The sequence below is a fragment of the Macrobrachium nipponense genome, chromosome 36, assembly GCF_015104395.2.
Source record: "Macrobrachium nipponense isolate FS-2020 chromosome 36, ASM1510439v2, whole genome shotgun sequence".
Taxonomy (NCBI): Eukaryota; Metazoa; Arthropoda; class Malacostraca; order Decapoda; family Palaemonidae; genus Macrobrachium; species Macrobrachium nipponense.
This window is the reverse complement of record NC_087220.1, coordinates 45904795-45917930: the sequence shown is the minus strand read 5'-3', so window position 1 is coordinate 45917930 and position 13136 is coordinate 45904795.

The following is a 13136-nucleotide window of genomic DNA, read 5'->3' as shown; positions in this document are numbered from 1 at the left end:
AGTTATTTTGATCATGTATATATTTTTTTTTGAAAAACAGAACGGTTTAGTGAACATATGGTCTTAAGAATTGTCCCACTATTTTATTATTTATGATCTTAAAGATCTCACATTGATTTAATACCAGTACATATATTATAATTAATGATAAATCTTAGTGAAAAAATAACTAAAATGAAAAACATGAAATAAGTGGGAAAAAAATGCCTTTCTGGCAATAGTGATGAATGATTATGCCCTTGACCTCAGTTCTGAAATCCAAAAATTCCAAAACCAAGACTCATTTGGCCCCATGTTTATCTTTGGTCCCTTGTGTGTTCAGTTGGTGCCGTATAAAGTTAGTGTTGGATAAGGCTGATAAATATAATCAAGGGCATCCTGTAATGGCAGTCTCATATTGAATAATGAAAAATTGGTAATTAGTAAATTGAGACTGTTAATTTAACAGACAGAGCAGTAATTTATAAAGAAATAATAAAGAAACTGATTTTTTATGGTTTTCATTTGAATGACTTCAGTGTCCCTCCTTTGGAATGGGACTTACCATATATTTATTGGCTGTGATGTATAAACCAAGTCAATTTTGCTATGATTAACATTTGTCACAGGTAGTTTAGTGGAAGTGGAGATTTCATGACATACTAGTACATACTTTGATGACTGGATTTTAGACTTTATTTTATTCTCTTTCAGTTTGGAATGTTCCCCAGTGATGATGATGATGATGTGGTTTTTGATGAATCCAGATCCTACCACCTGTCAGGGAACAAAAGATGGCAATTCTTGTGTGCGAAGACCCAGACAAGGTAACCATGATCACATGATATAATGAATTTTCTTTTGCTGTGTAGAGTAGTAGACTTACCTGTAATTCTAATCGCCATCCATCTTCTGAAAGAGAGGAAGTGGATTAGCTTTTGTGATGGCCACTGATTTTACTTATTTTTGTCCCATGAAGTTTTGGTTCATGGAGAGAGAAAAAGTCATAGAGCAACTATTTGCTTACTTTAAACTCTATTCTTTGAGGAACTGAAGAAGGGAAACCTACCAGTATAGAAGAATTTAAATAAAAAATGTATTTTCTAAAAAGAAAGAAAAAAAAAAATTACACCATGGCAACATGTTATTTTCACATAGTGCATCTAACTGCATTGGATATGACTTCCCATAGTAAAATATCAGTTGAAAAAATTTGTGCAAATTTCATAATTTTGTTTTCAGTGTTGGAAGCACATTGAGGTATTTAGTACTTTTGTCTCCTTCCTTCAGTCAAAGCAAAGGAGTTCCTGTCTTAACCCTTAAACGCCGAAGCAGTATTTTAAAAATCTGTCTCCCTTATGCCGGTGGCGTTCGCGAGTGAGCGCCGAAGCGGAAAAAATATTTTTTCAAAAATTCACAGCACGCTTAGTTTTCAAGATTAAGAGTTCATTCTGGGCTCAATTTTTTTGTCATTGCCTGAAGTTTAGTATGCAACCATCAGAAATGAAAAAAAAATATCATATATAGATATTGGGATATATGACAGCGCGAAAAAAAAGTTCACATATGATTGTATATAAATCACTCTGTGAGCAAAATTGTTAACCTCTTTGCCACAAACGTGAGGAAAAAGTTTTTTCATAAATTCACCATAAATCGAAATATTGTGCTAGAGACATCCAATTTGTTGCAAAATGAAGGCAAATTATTGAATATTACTATAATATAAGAATTTTAGCTTACAATTGCGTTTCTCGACCATTTCTTTAGAGTCAAAATGAAATTTTTGCACTTATTGTTATTTATATGAAAATATTTCAAAACTGATAAAAGCTACAATCTTGAGTATTTTTTTTGTTGTATTTTACATAAAATTGCGCACATTTTCATATATAATACTTCATGTAAAGGATAATTTAAAATGGTGCAAAAATTATGTCAAATTGACGAAATAATTTCCGAGATATGTCACTGATACTTTTTTTTTTTTTTTTTTTAGAGCGATAGAAGAAATTCGCGCTTGCGCGCCTGCGTAGCGATTGTAAACAAAACAACGCCTTGATCCGTGAACTCCCAGCATCCCCCAAGGCGCGTGATACAAAAGTTTTTGGCTGGTAGGCCTATAAGTATTTTTCCGCGAATTTTAAAAAAAACTTTTTTGAGCTGACGTATGATACGTCCAATCGGCATACGGGAGACATTTTGACTCGACGTTTAATACGTCCAATCGGCGTAAGAGGGTTAATAAACCAAAATGATGTTATTTATCATAAAATAAGATCCCTTTGCTCAAAGATCGTAGCCTTGGGGACAGTGTGACGTGTGCTTCAGGCAAGACGGGCGCGTTTACTTACTGCGTAACCCTCCCTCTCTCTCTTCACTAACTACGCTAATATCGCATATATTATGATATTCTGTAATCATAGAGCGAATTTTCTTCATCTCTATGTTAGTGAGATGTTTTCCTTGTCTTTTCCACATTGGCATGATATAATTCTTGCCGAAACATAGATAAGGATATGTAACAGCAAGCGAATCTCAGAGGTGAAACTCGAACGTGTAGTCTACTTGAAGTCTGTGCTCCTACTGATCATGGTTGAACTCCCCTCTGCGACCCACGAAATCTCTACAGATGCCATTTCTCAATTTCTTTGACAATTATCTAAATTTATGATAACAGAAGAAATATTGCATTTTCTTGTACGGATGTATGTTTTAGACATATTGAGTTATGAAAGTAAGAGGAATTTTGACGAAATATTTCGTATACGTATTCTCAATTGCCATATGAAGCTCCATGAATTTTTTCATGACTGCATTTTTTGCCCTATACCACCATATATAGGGGTTCCGGCCGTCCCCCATAAAGCTAACGAGTTAATTTTTTTTTTTGTATTGTACACTGAATTGCGATCAATTTGGTATATAACACATTGTAAAATAATCAAGGCAACAAAGAGAAAATATTATCACAAAGATGCATGAATGCATAATGCGCAATGCGCGGACGTTAAAAAAAGCAGTTTTAGAAAATTCACCGTAAATCGAGATAGTGCTAATAGCCCAGGAGAGATAGGTCAAAATTGGGGGTTTTTGGGAAATAATTAGATAAAAGCTGAAACTTTCCACAGGTATAGAGAATTGACCTGAACAACATATAAAAGTCCCACTGTCTCCCACGCTTGCGTTAGCCGCCATTTTGGAAAATGGCTGCCATATTGGATTTCCTTAAAATTCAAATATCTCGAAAAATGTCACTTTTATCAAAAAACACCACTCAATAAAAGTTGTTCAGAATTGATTGTTTTATAACACTCACTAGATTAATTAAAAAAAATGAGAGAGAGAGAGAGAGACTATCACATATGAATTTTGTAATTACAGTTATTATTATTATTATTTGAAAGTATTAAAAACAAATAGTACAAGTACATAAAAAATCTCGAGTCTCAGTAAATGAGAGAGAGAGAGAGAGAGAGAGAGAGAGAGAGAGAGAGAGAGAGAGAGAGAGAGAGAGAGAGAGAGAGAGGGGGGGGGAAATGTCAGGACCACGTGATTGCAACACTGCAGCTCTTCCCCCAAATTTTCCCCCTCCTGGCTGTCACACCCCAAATTTTCCCCCTCCTGGCTGTCACAAAACTTGATATATCTGACAGTTTTAGTACCTGAATCTGGAGAAAAGGTTACTGGAAGTTACTTGAAGAAGACTGGGATTTCCTTCATTCTTCCATAATTTTTTAAATAGTAAATCATTTATTTATCATACTAAAAAACATACATCTGAGAGAGAGAGAGAGAGAGAGAGAGAGCCGTCGTAACCCGGGGACCGCCTGTATAATTCTCCTTCAAAAGTTTTTGCCTAGTAGGCCTATAACTATTTTTCCGCGTATTCAAAAAAAAATTTATATCGACGTACCATATGTCCAATCGGCACCCAACAGACAATTTATATCGACGTACCATACGTCCAATCGACACCCAACAGAGAATTTTTATAGACGTTTAATACGTCCAATTGGTGTTAAAGGGTTAATAAGCTTTTGCTGTAAATGTAAGCAGTAGAAGATGTGGAATGCTCTGTGATTTTTAGAGTTTTATTGTTTTTCAACAATTTATGTAATGACAATAATGCCAAAGACAAAAAACTACAAAATCCAGAAAAAAATACAATTGAGACTAGCACAAAGTAAAATAATAAAAGGAACGAAGTGTGTGTGAGCGCTATAAACAAACTTTTGGTTGAAGTACAGCTTTTGGTATCATTGTTAATACTCTGCATAGTACTGTAATATCCTTCTCAAAAGTGATAAGTACAGTTTTGGTATATAGTTATCTCTACATACTAATACCTTCAATAAAATGTGATAAAAGAAACCTAAATATCTCGCCCCCTCTCTGTGTCTGGGAAACTGCTGCTCTGACCATCAACCCGCATAATGCTTTCTCTGTTTGTTTCACTTCCTTAAAGCAGCACATACACACTCGTACTGTATATCTTTGGTTCCCTTGGGGTCCAGTTGTATAATAATAATTAGTTTTTCCAAACCTCTTGAGTTGTATAGATTCTACTCAGGCTGGTGGATACTTCTGATAAGTTTTATGGGGATCTGTAGCTGACAACGCCCAAAACCTTGAGCAGTGGAACCCCTGAATGCCATTGTAATGGCTTGTGTTATCGTCACCTTAATACTCTTCAGTTTCTTAAAGCATCCATATAACACTGATATGAAGTCCACAGTATGGTGGAATTATACCACAAACTATAATCAAAGCACAAGAATGAATTCAAGGGGGTGAGTAAAGAAACGCAACGAAAAACCATATATTTAAATACATTAGTATAAAGATAGAAATTACACCTGAACCTCTTTAATACAGGAAATAAATTAACCACAATCACACTTAATAATAGTCATTCAAACCACACAAACACAATTACGACAGGAATACCAACACTCGAATCAAATAAAGGTGCCCAGAAAGGAGGAGGAAATCATAAAGAGTGACTATCCTGACGATTTGTAGGCTAATTCTTATATAAATCAAACTTTTCACTATAAAGCTTCCTATTACTAATGTTTATTTATTCTCCTGAAGAATATGGGATCCTCCATTGTCTGGACGTGTTACCACAGGTGGTTAACTAACTGGGCCCAGTTTAGCACCCACAACAGAATCACAGCCGTGATCAATAACAAAGGTATACAAAAACCTTAACATCGGATAGCGAGATCCCCCTGGCTTTTAACTGAACCAGAGGTGGTGCGGTGAAATCCAATGGACCTCCTGTTAGGTTATCTGGAGAGTTCTTTCAATTTGAAGGTAGAGGATATTCAAAATAAACCCTCAGGTCCTGAAGATAGGGCAAATCACCAACAGAGGCAGCAACCACCAAGAAGGAAGAGATGGCAATATTCTATGTCCATGAATCAATGGAAAAAAATATTTGCACGTGACAAGGTGCAGAGAACAACTGCCTGTTCTCACAGAAGCTAAGTCGTCACCCCCTTATCCAGTGGAGGGACCACACACAACCTCCTGAAAGACAAACACAAACATTAATAACAAGCAGAAAAAACTACTTGGAAGGAAAGGAGAGCAAAGCATGAGCGTCCAATCCAATCCCCAAGGCAAGAGCCTCAGCGGCATGGTTGGTATGGTATTAGCGTCCCACCTCTGTGGTCGCGTGTTTGATTCTCGGCCATTCCATTGAGGAGTGAGAGATGTGTATTTCTGGTGATAGACGTTCACTCTCGACGTGGTTCGGAAGTCTCACGTAAAGCCACTGGTCCCGTTGCTGAATAACCCACTGGTTCCATGCAACGTAAAATCACCATACAAAAAAACACCCCAAGGCGGTTAGGAAGAGACTGGTGCGTCACAAGGTTTTAATGCATGGGCTCTGACCAGCTTTCACCTCGTACGGCCAGGAGATGCCAGATCTCAGACACCTGCTTTACTATCACAGTGTTCTAACCTGTTACCAGCTGCCGCCTGGAAAATATCATATTGTTTGTTAAGACCTCAGGTTTGTTAGCTATGAAAAACACAAATTGATATAAAAATTTGTCATTTTATGAAGTAAAAACTAAGTTACACCATGACTGACATTTATCACTTGAAGTTGAAGTAGAGATTTTATGACTTATTACATACTTTTCTGCCTGGGTTTTATTGACATACTTTTATTTGATTCTGTTTCAGAGTGCTCCAGAAAAGAGCCCTGGTGATGATGCAAACTCTCCCCCCCATCAGGAAGGAGAACCTTTTTTTTATTACAAAATCTGTTTGTAACAAACCATGAAAAGGTAAACTTTTTTTTGTCACATATTTTATATTGTTTCCCTCATGATAACTTCAGTGTCCTTCCTTGGAAGTAGGGAAAGTCCAGTATTAATTGTTTATGAAGTAAACTCTAAGTTACTCTTGTCATGACTAACATTTATCACAATAAGAGTGAAGTGGAGATTTTTTTTTTTTACTTAATACATACTTTTATGACTAGATTTTATTGACAAACTTTATTTATTTGGTTTCAGAGTGGCCCAGAAACAACAAAATCCCTGAGCCGTGTTGATGTTAATAAGGCAAATCCTCCATCCTATCAGGAACGAGAACCTAATAAATCTTTGCCTAACTACTTGAAAGAAAAGGTAACCTTAACGACTCTAATCTTTGCAACCCCTCTCGTTTTGGGACTACCTTGACATGGTTAGTGGGCTTTTGAACCCCAGAATTAGTTCCCATGTTTGAGTCCAAGAGTCTCCTATATTTTGATGTATTTATTTAGGAGTAATATTTTGGAATTTTCCTATTTCAGTTAAAATTTATGGGACCTGACAAATAGGAAAAGATATACAGTGGTCCCCCCGTATTTGCGGGGGATGCGCACCAGACCCCCCCCCCCCCCCCCCCCCCCCACCCCCCCCCCCCCACCCCCCCCCCCCCCCCCCCCCCCCCCCCCCCCCCCCCCCCCCACCCCCCCCCCCCCCCCCCCCCCCCCCCCCCCCCCCCCCCCCCCCCCCCACCCCCCCCCACCCCCCCCCCCCCCCCCCCCCCCCCCCCCCCCCCCCCGCGAATAGTTAGAATCCGCGAATGTTTGGAACCCCTATAAAAACGCTAAAAACAGCCTATTTTGTTAGTTAAAACTTAAGAAAAGCCACTAAAAATTTTCATACTTGGTTCTTATAATAGTTTTATCACAAAAAGTGCAATTTATGATGAAATTGATAACAAAAACCAGGAAATTGTGGATATTTCTCATAGAAAAATACCGCGAATGCGCAAATTTTCCGCGAATAATGCAGGGAAAGGTTCCCGAGAGAAATCCGTGAATGTGTGAGTCCGCGAATCTGGAGAACACGAATACGGGGGGTCCACTGTAGCTGGGAATGGGTTTAAATCTGAAACTAAATAGTGGGACCATCAACTGCCTGATAGTGTTTAGACCTGATAGTTTTCAGGCGGAACTATTTTGCAGGACTGGATCACTGATTCCAGGGGGATCCGGTTCTGGGTATAGTAGTAATCTCGGCATTCCCATAATATGGTTAGGGTGGAGATTATTGTATTCTTGTAATACTCTTAAAAGTCCCATCAAGTGGGTTTGCCAACATGGTTCATTTTAATCTTTGTAGACACTGAAGTACCTTCTCATGTTATATTTGAAAATGAAATGGTACTTGTACATCCTTTCCAGAAAAGACCAGTGCAGTGATATTGTTAGAAGACTTGTAGAGTGTTCATGTGTATGTTCTCTTACCTGCTTTTCTCTTCTAGATGATTCGTTCTGCAATCTGGTTCTATGTTTTATGTCCTTATTTTTCTTCTTAATTGTAGTTCTGGATTAGTAATATCTGTCTCTCAGGAGTGTTTAAGTGAGACTAACGGCCGAGATTCTTTCTTTACTATTGCAAGGAATACAAGTTACAGTTACACAAGTTACAACTTAAGAAACACAATCTGATTAGGACCACTAAAATGACTAAATGCTCTGGCAAGGTATTGCTTCTTTATTGTAATGCAGTAGCTGGTCCTGTCTGGACTCGTTCTGTTGTTCTGCAATCAGCTACCCCAGGATTGATTTGGCCCAACCTCCTAAGGCAGTGTTTTCCAGGTCCCCGCCCAAATGCTGTCCGGATTTGTGGAGCCAACTCTCGTATCTTATATCCATCCTCTTTTAGGTTTGGTTAACATTTTAATTCCTCCTCTTGAAGCTGGAGCTTGCTACTTAACCATGTTAACTCCTTTTGAAGGTGGAGCTTCGTTTGATGGGAAACCGAGTGAGTCCGGTGCGAGGTCACAGGTCAACAATTTATGGCACTCTTAAGGGGGCTGGCCGGAACCCCTTTATATGGTGGTATAGGGCGAAAAATGCAAAGTCATGAAAAAATTCATGGAGCTTCATATGGCAATTGAGAATACGTATACGAAATATTTCATCAAAATTCCTCTTACTTTCGTAGTTACAGGGAAATTAGTTAACATAACTCAATAAGCCTAAAACACTGATCCGTACAAGAAAATGCAATATTTCTTCTATTATTGTAAATTTTGATAATTATTGTCAAAGAAATTGGGAGAAATGGCCTCTGTAGACATTCCCCGAGACGAGAAGGAGACTTCAGGCTCAGCTACCAAGTCCAGTCATGAATTAGTGCGATCACAGACAAGTAGTTTACACGTTCCATTTTACCTCTTGACATTCGCTTGCCTTTACGTATGTTTATATATGTTTCGGCAAGAATTTCATCATGCCAATGAGGAAAAGACAAGGAAAACATCTCGCTAACATACAGAGGAAGAAAAATCGCTCAAGTATTGTTACAGAATATCATAATATAGTACTCGTAGTTAGTGAAGAGAGAGGGTAGGGTTGCGTAGTAAGGGTTGCTTAGTAACGCCCCCTTCTTGCCTGACAGTACACGTCACACTGTCCCCAAGACTACGATCTTTGAGCAAAGAGATCTTCATTTATGATAAATAACAGTTTGGTTTTTTAATACCGAAAATGGAATATGAAAATTCATAATAATCATGATTATTAAATGTCTTGGAAAAAAAGAGCACACCTTCGAGTTTCAACCTCTAACATTTTCTTGCATTTACGCTTGTTTATCTTTGTTTCGGGCAAGAATTAGTGTTAGTGAAGGGGAGAGAGAGAATTGCGTAGGAAGGAGTGCCCCATCTTGCCTCAAGCAGTGCCCCAGGCTGCGATATATGAGCAAAGGGATCATCATTTATGATTAAATTATGATAAATAAAATAGTTTTGGTTTATTAATACACAAAAAAGAAATATACATTCATAATAATCATTATCTATTAATATTGTCTTTATAGAAATGCGAAGGAAAACTTTGAACGCCCGTATCTCAAAACTAAACTTATTGACCTTCAAAATCTATCTTCTCACTTAGTTTTAAAGCTATAACATTGGAATTTGGTGTATAACTCAGAAAGACATTATAGAACAATCAAATAGAGCCCTTTTTGCCAATTTTTTTGTTTGTGTTTGTCTTTTTTTATAAATTTTTTTTTCCTAATTTATAGGGTTTATTTTTTACCATATTGAAAAATTCATATCTAGCAAAAAATGACTTTTAGAAAAAAAACTCCATTCGATTGGAGGTCTACATCAGGGTCTATATATGGTAGTAATCCCAGTCTTCATATTAAATATCAAGGGAGGAGATAGAATTTGAAAAAATGGTATTTTCGGGATAAATCGCCCTGGCGTCACAAAACCGAAGGTCAGAGGTGGTGAGAAGATGTCCCAAGTCACCTTATTAAGTGGTATTAATATCAAAGTCCTGTCCTTATAATATGGCATTAGCCGGCCGACCCCCTTAACCCTTTCCGGTCTTGGGGCTTCTGAGAGAAGCCCACCACTCTCTCATACTAGGTATCGAGGGCTTCTGACAGAAGCCCACCCCAACACCGTGCATATCTTTGTAAAAACTCGATATAGCGTCTCCAAAATTTATCCAATCCATAGTCTGTTTTCTCTACTTGACGTGTATAAATCAAAGAATATCTTTTCCCCACCAATCAATCCACAATGTGGGCCCGAAAATAATATTCAAAACTACGCCAAAAACTTGGCTTGTTTCTGGCGAGATAATCTCATTTCGCCCGCGAGTTTCCCAGGTGAAAGTCGCCTCTCGCTACTTCTAACTGGCTTCATTTCCTCACGTGTTTGTAACACTGTCACCAAGTCGCCCGACATCCCTAAATTTGACTAAGAAGTAATTAGTGCTCTTCCCTCAGATCCGATATATAATTTTTCTGTCTGACGAAACAATATTTTCACTGCAATCCATATTTCTAAAAAAGTATAAAAAAAAAAAAATAAAATAAGTCGGCATACGATATGTAGCTGCGTTCAATATCGTGATGAAATCGAAAAAATTTCGATTTCAAAAATGATGCGATTAGTAAATTACCAATAAATCATTTGTAATTTTCCAGAAATAAATCCTTTTATCAAAGCTCTTATATATATATAGTAATGTTATTCAATGTAAAACGAAAATGCAGAAAACTGCAAGTTTACTGAGAGAACCATAAAATATAAATTTGAAACAATCCCAGTGATATGGCAACGATTGTAATGGTATATTTACAACCAGAGTGCGAACCTCTCTTTGCCTTGCATATACCCATCCTGCCTACCCCCTGACCCGGCCAAGCTTTTGTTAGTAAATATGGGAGAAAGAGAGAGGTATAGATGTACGTACATCTTTGGAGTTTATGCACGCAAACATACAAACACGGGCGTGCGCGTACACGCGCGCGCACACATATTTAAAAGAGTGTGTATGTACGTTTGTTTATATGGTGTATGTATGTATGTGCGTCTGCATATGTGTATGCCTACGTACTCGACATGTAGGGCAAAAGTGTACACTGTATAAACGAGTCAGGTTTATGGGAAAATGAATAGGGTTACATCGGTCAAAATGGCTATGAAAAATTGCACTTGCCATGCATGGCTGAATATATTTCATTGATAACGTGTGTACAGACATATTATATTTACAAATTACATGAAACCTGTGTAATTAAGTACTATTATAAATAGTAGTTATACGTTAATAGTTTTTACATAGTAAAAGGAAGATGTGGGTAATGGAAATCTGTAGGACCCATTGGTAATTGTCTCATGCCCATCTTCAACATGTAGTAGAGAATTCCACAAGTAATACGGGGGGGTGGGCGGGCGACATTCTGACCATATCAAGGTCAGTGTTTTAATATATATATATCATATATATATAATATATATATATATATATATAGTATATATATATATATATATACATACAGGCGGTCCCCAGGGTTACGACGGGGGTTCCGTTCTTAAGACGCGTCGTAACCCGAAAATCGTCGTAAGCCGGAACGACGTTCTTGAAAACATGTCCACAGGGAAAATTCACTACTAATTTGCAATTTTTCTTAGGGCCGTATTCTCAAAATTATCACATTTACTTTTTTCATGTGCAACACTGTGTATTCACAAATTACTGATATTTTCATTAAAAACACAAGAGGAGAGAGAGAGAGAGAGAAATAACTCCTTAGGTTTCAATAGATTGAAATGAATGTATTTCTCCAGAGAAGAGAGAAAGAGAGGACTGTGCAATTATGTTTGTCTGTCTATCAATTCTTTTGCTGAGAGCGAGAGAGAGAAAAGGAAAAAGAAATAGAAACACCAAATGTATGACAAGTATCTTGTGGAGAGAGAGAGAGAGAGAGAGAGAGAGATTGTTTAAAAGAGAGAAAAAAGGAATGATTATGTATTTAAAATACTCAGGTATGAAGAAATTTTGTACTGTATTATATTGGAAAATATTAATGATAAACTTATTACATACACGTCCATGAAAATGATCTCATCTCAGTAAGAGAGAGAGAGAGAGAGAGAGAGAGAGATTCCATAAAAACCATTAAAATTCGTGACCATTGTATGGCATTGTTAAGCTTGAGTGTCACTCGAGTTGAGGTGGGGAAATTGATACAGAAAAAACGACAAAGGGAAGAATTTTCTTTTTGAAATTATTATCGTATTATTACTATTTCTATTATTATTATTATTATTATTATTATTATTATTATTTGAAAATATAATAAAACACGTGCATCTACCATAAAAATTCTCTCATCTCAGTAAGAAAGAGGAACTTATCCTACAAGAATGAAATGGAAAAGGTCATTTTCATCTCTAAAATACGACCATTATGAATTTTGTAATTAGTTTTATTATTATTATTACTTATTATTATTATTATTAGGATTATTATTATTATTATTAAATAACTGAAATTATCAATAAACATTTTACATACCAGTACATAAAAATTCTTCATTTCGGTTAAAAGAGAGAGAGAGTGTTTATCTCTCTTTGTTCTAACGCTTCCAGCCGAAAGAGAGGGAGGGCGTTACCACTATGACTCATTATTACCTTGTGTGGCAAAAAGAGAGAGAGAGAGGGAGAGGAGAGATTAACCTTAATTAATAAAAGTGACATGGATAGATTAGTACGTATTGTATTTCTTTAAAATAATATCACATATGAATTTTGTAAATTACAGTTATTATTATTATTATTATTATTATTTGAAAGTATAAAAAAAAAATAGTACAAGTACATAAAAAAATCTCGAGTCTCAGTAAATGAGAGAGAGAGAGAGAGAGAGAGAGAGAGAGAGAGAGAGAGGTGGGGGGGGAAATGTCAGGACCACTGATTGCAACACCGCAGCTCTTCCCCCTTTTGGCTGTCACAGAACATGATATATATCTGACAGTTTTAGTACCTGGAAAGGTTACAGAAAAGACTGGGATTTCCTTCATTCTTCGATAATTTTTTAAATATAAGCTAAAATCTTACTAATTCACTATGGTGTTTTCTTTAATGAATTTATATTATTGCTGTATAATTAATATTAATATTTGAAAATAGTAAATCATTTATTTATCATACTAAAAAACATACATCTTTGTAGTATAGAGAGAGAGAGAGAGAAAATTATAGTGATTATTTCTTGGAAAAATACAAAGAGAGAGAGAGAGAGAGAGAGAAACTGTGCTAAACTATAAGGATTCTTATCTTATCATAATATGTGTTTTTTAAAAGCATCGTAAACTCAGAGCGTCGGA